Source organism: Anoplophora glabripennis, unplaced genomic scaffold (genome assembly GCF_000390285.2).
Source record: "Anoplophora glabripennis isolate ALB-LARVAE unplaced genomic scaffold, Agla_2.0 scaffold20, whole genome shotgun sequence".
NCBI lineage: Eukaryota > Metazoa > Arthropoda > Insecta > Coleoptera > Cerambycidae > Anoplophora > Anoplophora glabripennis.
Window position 1 is genome coordinate 1440916 of NW_019416362.1, and position 14876 is coordinate 1455791.

General features: G+C 31.5%; 1 protein-coding gene across 1 annotated transcript in view; it reads right to left on the bottom strand.

Annotated features, from left to right (window-relative positions):
* The window catches only part of LOC108907535 (mitogen-activated protein kinase-binding protein 1), a 101636-nt gene extending 92750 nt beyond the window's left edge, over positions 1 to 8886 (bottom strand). Inside the window, exon 1 of the mRNA XM_018711269.2 lies at positions 8587 to 8886. The gene's annotated coding sequence lies outside the window, so the exon portion shown is untranslated. The remainder of the gene's footprint in view (positions 1 to 8586) is intronic.
* Positions 8887 to 14876: the final 5990 nt, after the last annotated feature.

Below are 14876 nucleotides of genomic sequence, written 5' to 3' on the forward strand. Positions count from 1 at the left end.
CAATATCATCTATCATCTACCATTTTCAAATAAAACTTGACTATAAATATAAAAATAATCTACAGGGTGTCTCACGATGAAGGCCCATTAGAATTATTTCAGAGACTACTTCGATTTGAATTTTGAAAATTTGGGATACCGGGTTTTCGGGCATGCCCTTCTCAACTAAAATAATGGCGTCCACGTACCACTTCCGGTCATACCGGAAGTCGACATCAACTTGCTTATTTTAAATGGAACATCCTATATATTATTGCAATTTTGGATTCTACGTGTTATTTTAGGTGGACTTTTATGAAGTTTCCCTATTCCTAAAATTAACCGTTTCCGATATTTAATTAAAAAAAAAATGGAGAGAAACTGACTAGCTTCAAACCATGTGCATTTTATAGTAAGAAAGATAAAGCAACAATATTTATAGGGGGGATAGCTAGACCCCTAAGCTTTACATTCATACTTTCAAAGTGGCTTAATTGCTTACAGGGTGCTAGAAATTTAATGCCGAGTTTAGTTAACTTCAAACCTTCATAAGTCGGTTTTTTTAAATGGAACACCCTGTATGCTTTTCTATATTCTGATACACAATTTTATTCTCTTTCGAACGGTATCAGGGTTCCCTATACACTCTTCTAGTTTTTAAGTTATCTCCTATTTTTGTGTAATCACCTAAAATCATGTAATTTCTTGCGAGGATAGCTGTGGAATTTTTAGCAAAACTTCAAAACAACTAAACTCTCACCAGTTATTTATTGTTATTTATTCACAGACGTTGCAATGGGATTCTAAGGAGGACATTTACAGTTTTTAATGAGACATATCCCAATTTTCCACCAATGAGCAGAATAAAGTTAAGAATAATTCTAAAAAATCAACTTCATATATAGTAATACTCAATTTTAATTATGTATGTTGATAATAATAATGCACAAACATAAAAAAAAATGACTTAAAAAAGTCATAAGTGTTCAATATGACCCCCATTAACAGCTGAGCACTTGTGGATTCTAGAGATAACACCATCAGTCACCGCTTTTGTTATTTCAGCTGCAGGCAATTCATGGAACGTTCTTCTGGGCCGTCATCGTCAGACACCCTGTATATTACTATTTTTTATTATGTTACTAACTCCAAGGCCTACTGAAATATCAATATTTTACATACAATTAGGAGGCAGTTAAGCCAAATATTTGGAAGAGAAATCTTCACAGGTAGTACCAATTATATTACAGATTTATCTAAAAATCTGGCATATATAAAGTCTATTCACCTCTTTCAGAATTAACCACAGGTTGTTTTAAAAAAATCCTGTATACAAATACACGCTTGCATATGTACACAGTAAAAACAGAGTACAAATATTCCTTTACACTTACAAATATTTAGAAGAATGCTAGAGTACAAATATCGTTCTTATCTTTTGTTTTATCAAGGTATACCAGAAATTAACAACGCTAGTTGTCTCATTTAGCAATCTTAAGACATCCGTACACGTAAAACAAGATCTACATAAGTGAAATTACATACAGGGTGTTCCGAAATGATGTGCCAATATTTGGAAGGGATGTTTCCTCATTGTTTTAATTATTTTTTCACAAAAACGGTTGAAACAAGAAGTTTGAAACGCGGATATTTTTAACCAATAGAGTGACGTTTTAACATATTCTTATTAGCAATTTGCGCCCAAGAGGGGTTGAAATAATTAACCTATGTTGAATTTTTTTTATACAACTTTTATTACATTACTTTTCACAAAACAAAAAATATTTACTGTATGCCAGTTAATTAAAAATTGTTCTGCTTTCTTTTTTTTGGAAATCCAATGGTTTTTGAGAAAAAATAGTGTGTATTATCAAAAAAAAATAGAAGGGTTAATGGTTTTTCTAATGAAATCTGCCAATTTTCTCGTTTTATTCTTTCCAGCATACTATAAACTTATTGTTAAATATATTTTTTTAAATTTTGTTTGTTTATTCAACCAAATTACCTCAATTTTAACCACATAATACGTCCTTGAAATTTCTGCACGCACTTGGAAAATACTCTGTATAATTTTTGCTAATTTTTATACATTTTCTTAATATCTGCACTTATTTTGACTACATCCTAAGACAGCTGCAATATTCCTTATTAATGGAACGTCAAACTACGTGAAACTTTTAGTTTCCGGCATAACAGAATCAAATAATACCACTTTTTGTACGGGTTACGGATGCCTTGAAGGAAACACGGAAAATTTCTCAAGTCCATTGAACTGAGCCAACTGAGCCAACTGAGCCAGAAGCTATGAACATAGCCAAAGAAGGCATCTCGCTGGTAATATTATCGCCATATACAGATTTTTAATTTTCTAATTGGCTAGTTCAACTGGACTTTCTCTGTCGATAAGAGCTACAGGTATACGGATATTCACGAGAAAACGATATGGAATCTGTGTTGAAAAAAGAAATACTTTCGCTTATTTTCTTGAACGGTTTTGGAAAAATTAGTTCCTCTGTACGTGCTACGACTGTAAGACGATCGTTTGAAAGTGAATTATGCATATTGTTCGCGTGCTTATAAAGTAAAAAGACCATTTATGGAGATTTTGAAGGATAAGACGCTTAAAGTATAATGTAATGTTTTTAATGGTGGCAAGGTGAGGATGATATATCAATTATTTTCATAAAAAAGGAGATTTTAAAATTTTATTATTATTATTGTATTATTACTTTTCATATAATGCCGAGTTTTTGTTTTTGATTTTAAATTTCAGTCTGAAAATATCTAATAAAATAAACTATTCACACATCGTAGTTATTTATTATATAAGTGTTTTAAGTAGCATTTTATCCAATAATGTTTAAACGCGAAAACGTAGCCTTTTGGCAAACAAAACACGAACGCAATACAATGTTTTATCCATAATCACATCACAATCATGTTTGTGAAGTCAGAATTATTAGAATTTAATAAAAAAAAATTCGCATGACTTGATATTTCTTACCAATACTCATTGAAACGTGGTAGGTTTTATTATATCTACTGGTTGCTATGGTACGTTGTTTATTATCAATTAACAGCTCTATCTGAATTTGGTAAAAATGCAAGAAAGTAAATGTGTTCCTGTGGCTGTTTTTGAAGATGCTCAAGAAACAACTTTCTATCGTCAGCGAAATCCAGGGGACATTACGAAAAAGTGTTTGTCGAATTTAACCAATGGAGGGAAAAACGGAGAGTAATGACAACAAACGAAGAAGTCGTGCTATCGTATTTTTTAAATTTGAAGAAAAAATATGTAATTTCATCTATGTGGTCGAAGTATTCGATGTTGAAGGCTACTATAAAGGTCTACAGAAATATAGGTATTGGAAAATATAACAAGCTTATTGCTTACTTGAAGAGTGAATCGAGAAGATACAAAGCAAAAAAGCTGCAGTATTGGAGAGAGCACATATTGAAGAATTTTTGACTGAGGCTTCCGATAAAGAATATTTAATGATTAAGGTAATATCTCTTTACCTTTTACATGTTGTTAGGTACATAGTGAACTTTGAATTATTTTAGGTTGCACCAACGAATTGTAACCACTAGAAGGAGCTTTGGATGTATTTGTTTGCGAATGTACATAAACAAATCAAACTTCAGGAGACACAAATTTCTATTGGTCGAATTAATAGTCCCGCCTACGTTTGCATTTCGATGATTGTCGATGACATCTGTCAAAGAAAAAGTGCGTAACCGCTATTAACGTATTTGAGTTTATTTGTGTTTAGTGTGGCATTTTCCTCTTATTGTTGTGTAGTTTTTATGTATGGACATTTATTTAGTGCTAAGACATGGTTAGAAAGTGGGTTATTTGTAGTTTTATTTAAAAAAGGCGGACAGCTGTCTTTTGACAGGTAAGTAAACAAGCAACATGGGCGGCGTTTGAGGAATTACATAAGGGTGTTTTACATTTAGTACTTAATTAGCAGTGATAAAATACTGACTAAATCATTATCTAAATTATTAAAAAGATATATTTTTTAATTGTTCAACTTATTTTTTCCTGTTTCAGTAATATTATAAGTATATTATGAGTAATACCTGTATTTTTTAGATTTCCTAAGAATCTGGAACGGAGAAATTTGTGGAAGCTCTCCCTAGGTGATGTCAATATTACCGACAACATTTTTGTTTGTTCTGATCATTTTGCGATTAATGATTTTCTGACAAAGCCATCAGGTATAAAGTACTTGTGAGAGATAGCTATTCCAATAATAGCTTCTACTTATAGCAGGTAAAATAACTTTTATATTGATTAAAATATACAAGTAAAAAGCCTTTACAGTTACCTAGTACCTCTTTACCTTTTTATTTAATTTTTATAGATCAGACAGTTCTAATAAGGAAAATATTTCTCTAAATGATGTTCTTACACAGTCATTGCACTTGCCGCAACAAAAACCAGAAAATATATCTACATGTTCATCGTCATCGACACTGAGTGCTCAATCAGGCTTGTTATCTACTACAAATAAGGCTACAGATCTTTCTGAAATATATTTGAAATTTGGTGACACATCACCAAAACATTGATCAACTTTAACTGCATCAGAAATAGGAATGGATTCACCCAATCGTAATAAAATTATAAACGTGAAGTAAGTTATAAAAATATAATTAACAAATTATATATCCTTTGTATAGTATCTACAACTAATACCCTATAATTTTGCTATCTGCTTACCTATCTAACATTTTTTTTATTCAGTACATTTTAAAAAATACCAAGAAAATTCTACCTGTTACCTATTTATATATTACTATTTTATTTTATATAAACACTACCGTAAGTGTTTATATAAAATACATCTGGAATAGATAATTCATCATTTTTAGGAAAAGGCCTTATCCACGATATTTTGGAGAATGCCATACTTCTGACATGGATAGTCCAAAAAGAGCAAGAAAAAATTGGAGTATTTGTAAGAAAAAAATTAAAATGCAAACAAAATCCGAAGTCTGCAGCAGGCAAAGAGTCGTCTAAAAGCCAGAATTTGTAGCCTTAATTCTCTTCTGAAATTTTTGAAAAAGAAATATGACTTAACAGAAACTGCTCAATGTATCATTCATGTAAGTTGAAAAATACTTATTCTTTCTGTGTCTGTAAACAATATGTAATTTTAGGAATATGGAATATTAGGTGAAATCTGTCAAAGATCAAGAAAATGACAATCTCGTAAAACGTGTTCATCTGAGCTTAGGTCGTTTGCCTTAACGTTAAGCTTTTATTCAACAGATGCTTATAATTATGCAAGAAGAAGTTTTAACATGGCTTTGTCACATACAAAAACAATTTCTAAGTGGTACAGATCAACGAATTCTTTTTTTTTTTTTCTTAGGCAACAAATATATGTTTTATTATTAATTAAGAATATATTGTTAGGTTAAGATAAAGATTTTAAATACTGCTTTGTAGTGGTTGACAATGTTATACAATACCACTTGTTTTCCTAGTGATAAATGTTTTTTAATACTGCTTTATCACAATGTGTTTGTAGCTCACTTTAGGTATTTAGGTGTGTGTAATGTACTTTTATTGTAACCTGTAATTGGGCCTTGTACATGTTAGTTGGGTGCAGTTGGGTGAATAAATAAATTAATAAATAATTTTTTATCCGTGTCAAAATATATCCCCTACGCCACTGCCGTTGTGTCTCTTTGGGTATACGTAAATATACTCTGTCTCTATCCAATTAGTAGTTGTTTATCTAGATGCTGGCTACAACTGAATGTAAGGTATTATTTTCACAAAGCTCCTTCTAGGGGTTAGAATTCGTTGGGTTGTACTAATAATGGTGCCTCTCGATGCTCCGAATTGACAAATTTGAAAATTAGAGACGTACAAATAGGACGTTGGCAGTTACCTACTTGTTTCAATACCCGACACCAAGACGGGAATTTCAAGAAAATTTACAATTATAGAAGGATTATGCGTGAATGCTGTTGAAATATGCAGAAAATATATGTCTCTGCGCCCAATTCGTCTAACACAAGACAGATTCTTTTTAAGATCAATCAAAAATGTACCTACTTCTCAGCCTGTTGAAATCAACAAATTGGCGAAGGTACCCTCAATAGTTGCTTCATTCCTGAATATCGCAAATCCAGAAGCATATACTGGCCATTGTATGAGGCGCACTTCAAAATCTTTATTGGCTAATAAAGGTGCTGATCTTGCAACCAACAAACGTCATGGTGAATGGAAGAGCTCCTCTCTAGCAGAAAGTTATGTTGAGGAGTCTATATCTAATAAACTTGATATTGCAAGGAAAATCCAAGGAAAATATAGCTGTTGCTTACAAGAAGAGACATCGGTACCTTGTGCAAATTCTTCACAAACTTCGGCAGAGTTTATGCGTTCCGAAAATGATGGCAACAATGCTACAAGGGTTGTTATTAACGGAAAAGAAGTTAAATGTGATGATAAAACAAAAAACGAAATATCTATTACTATAAATATAAATGTTAATGTTAATAAGTACATTTGATTTATTATAGGTTCATTATTTTTTTCATTATTCATAAAGTATCACTTTAGACGGTTCATATTGTGTAGATAATAGTCAACAAAAACATTTAAAAAAACAAGATGTGAAAATATTTCTCAAATGTAATTGACTATTAATAACAATAACACATTTATTTGGCTTTAACAAAAAATATAGTGTACATACGTAGCATCCTTTTGTTATTTTTGTCGCCAACATTAATCACTGAAGTTTTTCTTGAATTAATTAACGTCATCATTCATTCTGTCCCTTGATACAGGAGCGAGTATTAAGGCCAACTTTATTCGATGTCAAAATAATAAAATAATAGGGAGAACTCGACGAAAATTGATGAAACCAGACTGTTTTTATTTACATAAAAAAAATCTTCAGGGTGTTTTCAAATGAAATAGCACACTGGTGGATCTACAGCTAAAAAGAACACGTTTTGTATAAAAATGACCATAATAAAAAAAATATGGAATAACGGCTGTAATTTCAAAACCAAAAAAGACTATTCTACTATAGTCAAATTTTACTCAAATTTTCTACTAAAGCATGCGCTTCTTAACAATTTTTCAAAAATATCAACAATTTGGAGGAGGTTGAAATAAACACCCCTAAGTTATTTTTTTACTACAACATTTTTGTATGACAAAAACTGAATATTCAAAAATACTTATCATATAGCCTTGTTTATTTTAAAACTTTTACCTCTACCACTTTTTTTATTTAAAAGTAACCGTTTATTAACAAATAAATTAAATTGCCAAATCAGTCGAGGCAATTAACGTAAGTGCAAATATATATCATTTGTATTAAAAAAATAGAACACTACTAAATTTTTTTTAAAAAAAAAATCACACGAATGTCGTTCAATTCTCGTAACTGGTTGTGGAAATGGAAGCAGAAAAAGCGAAACGACCAGATTTCTAAAACTAGATCAACTTTTATGGTGTCAACTTTAAATCTACTGATACCAATACATATTTCAGTAAAAAACAAATCCTCATCAATCAATTAAAAGTAAATCGACAACATTCTCACTGCCAGTGTTGTTTGTTTAATAAACTAGTTAGCATCATAACTATCAAAGATTTATTGACGGACAAATATTGACAAAGCTTAAGTATTTATCTGCCGATTATATTAAACTCGATTGCATTAATGAAATTAATTTATAAATAATCCTTTTGTTTTCATATATTTTTTTATGACTAGAACAGCGTCGATAAAGTTAGCGAGTTAATTTTCAATAGTGAGAATTTACTGTACTTAAGATAAAATATGTAACAACTATTATTTATTTTGTATAAAATGCACATAGCAATGAAACCGGCCAGGTATAACACATGGCTAACAAAGTGTTAAGTTTCAAAACACACATGGATATATAAATAAACATATACGTTACTAACTGTTCCGTAGTAGTTATTTAATGCAGATGTCTTATCTATCTATGTGTTTAGAGAAACGTTTAAGTAGATCCATTATAAACGGACATACTGTTTACAAAACAGAAAACACGACTCCGTGTTCAATAAATTAAGATTCATTATGTATACACAAATACAGGGTGTTACAATTTTTTATGGGGAATAGTGTTTGGGCAAACGTTTTGTGGCGTAAGTTCTCTAGACCGAAAGAGAATTGGTTTGAAATTTTTCTGATTACATTGAACATACTTTAATTAAATTTCTTCACCATATATTTTCCACGGGCAACTACTACACGTTTGGCAAAACATGAGCAATGACCGTCGACATCAACTGTTAATTAACAGTAAAGACGTCTTTCAATAGAGTACAATCATATTATCTACGTAAACACTACTTAAAAGGACAAATTCCAATATCATATTCAATTCAGCAAGATTGTTGTTTTCTACGACTTCCTTCTGAGCAAAAAACCAGCGAATATAACGAAATACAATCTCAAATCTGACTAGGCAAATAGTAGCAAGTGCAATTTAAATATTTGCCTTTCACAAATGTACATATAAAAGCATTTTCGCGACATATTTACACTTTTCTAAAGATTAGAAGGCACACAACATTTTACTTTAAAACCATACCTGATGTAGACTCATTTCTGTAACGATATTTGCGCTAGTATACGAGAACCGCCATATTAAAAACAATCGCCACAATCAAACACAAACAGTCAGGCACTTTAAAAAAAAAACAGTACTAAAAACCACGTTCGAATTCCCCTGTATCACCTGTATCTAAAACATAGCCTCGACGCGTTGAACACTACGGCACACGCAAGGTGTAAAGGCATCAAAAACCAACTAGTGTGCGAGAACCCCGTGGAAGCCGAGGCGGCCATGGAGTGGACCCTCTCTCTCGACGTTCAACTATTCCACGCCAAAGCCAGCTAGACGCGAATGTGGACGGTGGAAGACAATTTCCTATCTCGCCGCTACTCCCGTATGCAGGTACGACGTGCCGTTTCCTCTGCACGGCGTCTACGTGAGCTTCGGAAAAGCCGATGGGGCGAATTCTTGGATACACGGTGGATAACCTTCAGAAAAGTACCGAGAAGAAGACAGTGGCGATCTCCAAAGGCAATGGAACTAAAGTGCATCCTTTAATTCCTATGGTAGGTATCTTATTCGATGCAAAGTAATAAATCATTACCTGTCAAGGGATCCAGTGCAGTACGGTTTTAAGGGGTTTAGAAATTGATTAATTTCTTTATGCATTATGAAGGGATGAAGGGATCAGTTTAAGTCTGGGACCCCTGTTCCTACAAAAATTCCTTTATTCTCATAAAGTATTTATTTTAAATGTAATTGATTATAAATTCAATTTGTTTTTTAAATTCCACATATGTACTACACTTTACCCCTGTACGCGCCACTATTTACTTGTTTTTTGGAGGCGGCCTCTGATTTACGACCAAGCTCGCCAGCTTAGTATTTGACACTTCGTACACTTGATGCACCTGGGCACTACAAATACTACCAGAACACAATGAGTATGATGCGGTATTTCAGATTTTACATTCAATTTCATTTTAGATTTCAAATGGTTCACCTTACGCCTCCTAAAAATTATGACACGATTTTCCTTTAATAAAAGACCAATTTTTTTGTTCTACTTTGCACCGAATACGATCCTACTTTAGTACAATGGTTCGACGTATATACTAAGTGTCTTAATTATACAGGGTCTAACTTTGAATCGGGACCATATTTATACGCAGGCTACCTTTGATCTGATTTCTTTAATCCTTTTTTTTAATTTATATACCCAACTGCAACCTATGGCATGCATTATTACTAGAGAGTGGACAATGTGTGTTTTTAACCCGAAAGCGTAGCAAAATTAGGTCAAGTTTAGATGCGTACGCGTTCAAAAATGTATTGTGTTTAAACTATGTAAAATATAATTATTATATAAAGCAAATATATTGTATTATCCTCGCGAAGATTTGTGTCCTTCATTTAAAATCCGTAAATCTTGTGAACTGGTAAAACAACAAGAGAAAATAACTGTTAATTTGGTAAAGAATGAAATGACACTCGTACCCATCTCTCATCCATCCGTCAATATCGGTTGCGCTTGTCGAATTCCTATTGGTCAGAATTCAAACTGCAGCCCTGTTATGAATGGGACCTGGATTGGACTATTCTATTATATGCGTCGCGTTATATTAACTCCTAATTCTACCTACTTTAAAAAAGCGACACTATTTTTAACTGAACTTTATTTAATAAATAGGAAGTTATACAAATTCTGATTTTCTAGTCTATAAAAAAAAATTTCCGATGCGTACCAGACACGCCACTGCGTCATGGATAACGTATCTATGTTTATGAATGACAGATCTACGTTCAAGGTTAAAAACACACATTATCCGCTGTCTGATTATTACCAAATCTCATGCGTCTTTCTAGGCTCATAAACGTGTCAATATCACACAAAAATTTAACAATGAAGACACATAAACACACCATACCGCCTCTTAACTCTGAAGATACTCCACTAAATACATCTAAATTTTATTGTAAAATTAAACGTTATAAAACAACACTACACTATCAAATTATAGTTCGATTCCAGTAAAAACTAGTATAGTCTTTCCGATCTCAATTGAAGAACCAAGAGGTTGACAGTATGTATGTACCAGGATCGGTCGCTGACGCAGCAACTCGGCACTGAAATAATTGAGAAACTCGTCATGCCCATAAAGGCGGCACAAACACAGCCGCACTGGGCCACCTGGCCATAAATTCAGTTGTCAACAAATGACCTAGTAGTGCAGTGCAGCAATGCGGAATTTGGTGTGATTCAGGTAATTTTAATTTATCAATATTATAATGTTAAATTATAATGGCATTTTGGAGACCTTTTGAAACGGAACAAAACGAAATTTACCATCAATATAATAAAATTGTTTGTGACGTAAATAATTAAATTATGTTGTTGGTCAAATGAACATATGATAGAAATATAGAAATTTTCTACACATATACAAATTATTATAATTTTGTACCTTTAGCAGAAAACTTTTTTAGGGACGCCTATGAAACTGATTAAATTTTATCACTAGGCTTTTTTATATATGTTCGTGAAAATTTACAAAAATCACAGCCTGTGAAAAAGAATGTTGTTTTAATGTAATCTTGATGTTATTGTTTTAATTTTATCGAAATTTAATTGTCGACATTAATTAAAGTGCTATTTTTAGTAGAAACGATTAAATTGTCACTTTTAATCTCCAAGGCATTAAATTTAACTTCCATGTATGTCATCTGGATTACAGAGTGCCGAAAATAGCGATACACCGAACTACGGATTTATATATAACTAGACTTATACCGAATTTGATCCACCCTGTACGTATGCGATGTCTGGGCGATTAGCGTTGGCGCATTTTGGCACGAGCTTTTGAATAAATGAAAACTATAAGGAAATAAGTAGTCTTACAGTTACGCCTAAAGAGCCAGAGCGAATTTTAAAGGAACTTGTGTTAGGCATTTTGGTCGCACAAGGCAAATACATTCGTATACGTGAAACACAACTTCTATCAAAAAACAAAGGTATAATATTTGACATTCCCGATATACTACAAGGTATTAAAGAAATAAATACTCAAAATTGGAGAGTATGTAAAAGATGTCGAAATATGATGAAAACCTTAGTAGAGTTTGTGTCAGTGGCGGCCCCTAAGGGAGATACAGCCCCATGAAGAGGTAATTCAGGAAACAGTTTTTATTTCATAACTTCAAAACGGTTTAATATTAAATCACGTCATTTTGGGGTTGTATTACTTTTATATGCTTAATAATCGGCATAATATACAAATAAAAATTTGCTACAAAGGCGTAAGAAAATGCGGGACCATGGGGCAAATTTTAAAAAAATTTTAGTACGCAATTTTTTCTACTTCCTGAACCGAAAATATCAAAATATATCATATTTTGCAAAAAGGTGCTCTTGTTAGATTTTAATACCATGAGCCGTTTTCTAGTAAAATCCATTTAAATAATTCATTACATGCTCAAAAATTCCTACTGCAAATTGTGCCACGAGAAAATTACTATTTTTATTTAATTTTCCTTTTGTACTATTATTATCGTTATTATAATTGTTATGTAACTGTTACTAAATCACAGTTAAGTAGATAGTTTTGTAGTAAACAGTAACATGCATAATTTTGAATAATAAAATGTTATTACTCTTATTATTTTTATTTGAAAATCAAAAAATACCAAAAAAGACCCATGAAACATAAAATTTTTATTGTAAATGTAGAAAACCGCGCGGATAGGTGATCCGCGCGGATTCCTCTGTATCTAAACTAGTAGTCCTATAATAATTTAGTTTATTCTATGTTTATTACAGTATCTAAATTCAAATTTCTTAGATTGGAATATTGAGTAGGTAATGTAATCAGGAATTGACATATACTTGACACCCTGTTAAGTGTCATAAATAGTAATTTTCTCATGGTACATTTTGATACACTTATTTTCAAACTCAAGCTATTAAAATTTAACAAGAGTACCTTTTTTATACAAAATATGATAAATTTTCATATTTTCGGTTCAGGAAGTAGAAAAAATTGCGTACAAAAACTTATTTCGTTAACACCTTGTATATCAAATCGAAAAATAGAATAATTTTAGTTATTTAATGATTTTAACAATTTTAGAACCTTCAATTTATTTATTTATGTTTATTTTATTTCAGCTTGTTTGACTTAATTTGATATAATTTTTAGAACAAAAATTGAATTTATTTGAATTAGTTTAAAGCTTTAAAATATGGGATCTACAAATGGTAAAGCGGGTTTCCTTCGAAGTCAAAAGATACGCATTAGCATTTTCTTAATAATGTATTATTTTACAATTAGTAGATTTGAATCGTTATTATGGTAATTTTTGCAGTGATTTGGATACGTATATACAGAGCCTTCATAAATGCCCGAGTCCCAAGTGACCGCAACCAAACTAACACTGGAGGCAATAATAAACACAAAATTCCCTAAAGACAGACGATAATCCAGTACAGCAATATTAACATTTTTTTACAAACATCGAACTTTAATAGAAAGAAAAATATTTACAAAATAATCACACTCAAAAGATATTTTACAAATTAGTAGGTCAAGCAGTTAACTAAAATAATGTGACTTATCTTATGCCACTTTTTTTCATTTCGGAGCCCCATTTTCAAAATACAGGGCGTTAAAATTAAAATTTAAAAAATTATTTTTATTGATAACTCCGGTGATTGTAGATATTTATTTGAAATTTATCACATATTTTGATCTTAAGTCGGCACCCTTTTTGTGTAATTTTGGTTTAAAATAACATAATCATCAAAGCGCGAACGGAGGGGGTTGGACCCCCTATTTTTTTTTTAAAGTACCTACGCCTATGTTTTCCGAATATTTTTTTTAGATAAAACGGCGTTTTATTCTATTTTTTTCACTCTTACAAGATTTTTATTTGGGGCCTCGTTTACGAGATATTGTAACTTTTTTGGATAGGCGACATCAATTTAGTCGACGTTAGACTTTAATTTTTGGGATTTTATAAAAAATTTCTTTTATATGGTACCAAAACTAACTAAACCAAAGAAACGAATTGTACAAGGTAAAGAACATTTTCTGCTGAAACCACACATTTTGATTTGGGGCTTGTACGAGATTTGCAACTCTTTTAGATATATTTTTAAAAATGTTTTCTTTTCATTTGGGAAAAGTTACAAATATTTTCATGTGTGGAAAATGCATTTAGTGGATAATTTCTTGATCTCCCTCTTCGATTGAAATGCGGACAAATAATCCTCCACGATTTTATAAAAATCTGTTTTATAAAGATTTCAAGACCATTTTCAACGTGTTTTTTAATCCAAGTGATCGTTAAAATTCGCAATCGGGATTAAAATATTCACTTTGGTCTTTTGGTACACAACAGAATTAACAGAATATTAAGAAATAAGGAACTATGAAGGTGATGAAACATGGTGTTGCTAATAACAGGTATTAATTTCGTTTTCACAAGATTCTCAAATTACCACATAAATAAATAAACCAATAAAAACATAAACAAGCGGCAAGTTATTTAGCATAAATTAATTCACATGGAATACGAACTGCTGTGGAAATACTGAAGACAATGAAGTCTAGACGTCTGCGTAGATCCATTGTTTTCCAAGAAGCCACGACAAATTTCGAATTCCTATCTATATTGCTGTGCAAAGAATATACTTCTGAACTTTCGAAGTACATTATTCTCCCTAATGAAAATACAGAATAAATACAATCATCATCGACCAATGAAAGATCATGAAAAACATGAGCATCCATCAGAATGTACCTTTCCCGTTTTGTAGAGAATTTTGAAAAAAATACTCCATAATTATGATTAATTCGTGTGTTAATAATTTCATAAAAACATTCTACGGGGTGTGATTATGTTTATAGTGCCATACGCGAGTTTCTGTACATTCAACAAGCGCGTAAAGTTCATAAAATGTAATGATAAATATAAGAAGTAAAAATATCACTTTTTCCTTATTTTGAATGTATTGTCAGCTTGTCAACTATCTTATACCCGGGAGAAAACTTGTATAACTGGTACAGTGAAGAAATATTATTTCTAACTTGGTCAGATTTTCTCAAATCCTCGTCAAAAGACTGCTGTAAATTTACTCAAAAGTACGCATAAAAACACCCCTTTAAGGATAAATAAGATTGGAATTACAACTAAAATATCTTTATGGAAATAAATTGCAATTTTAAGACATTTTCGCTTCGCTTTTAAGAAAAATAAACTTCTCTTCTTCATAAAACTATTTCCATTATATTAATAAATTATACCTATGCATCTTCCCACTATAAATA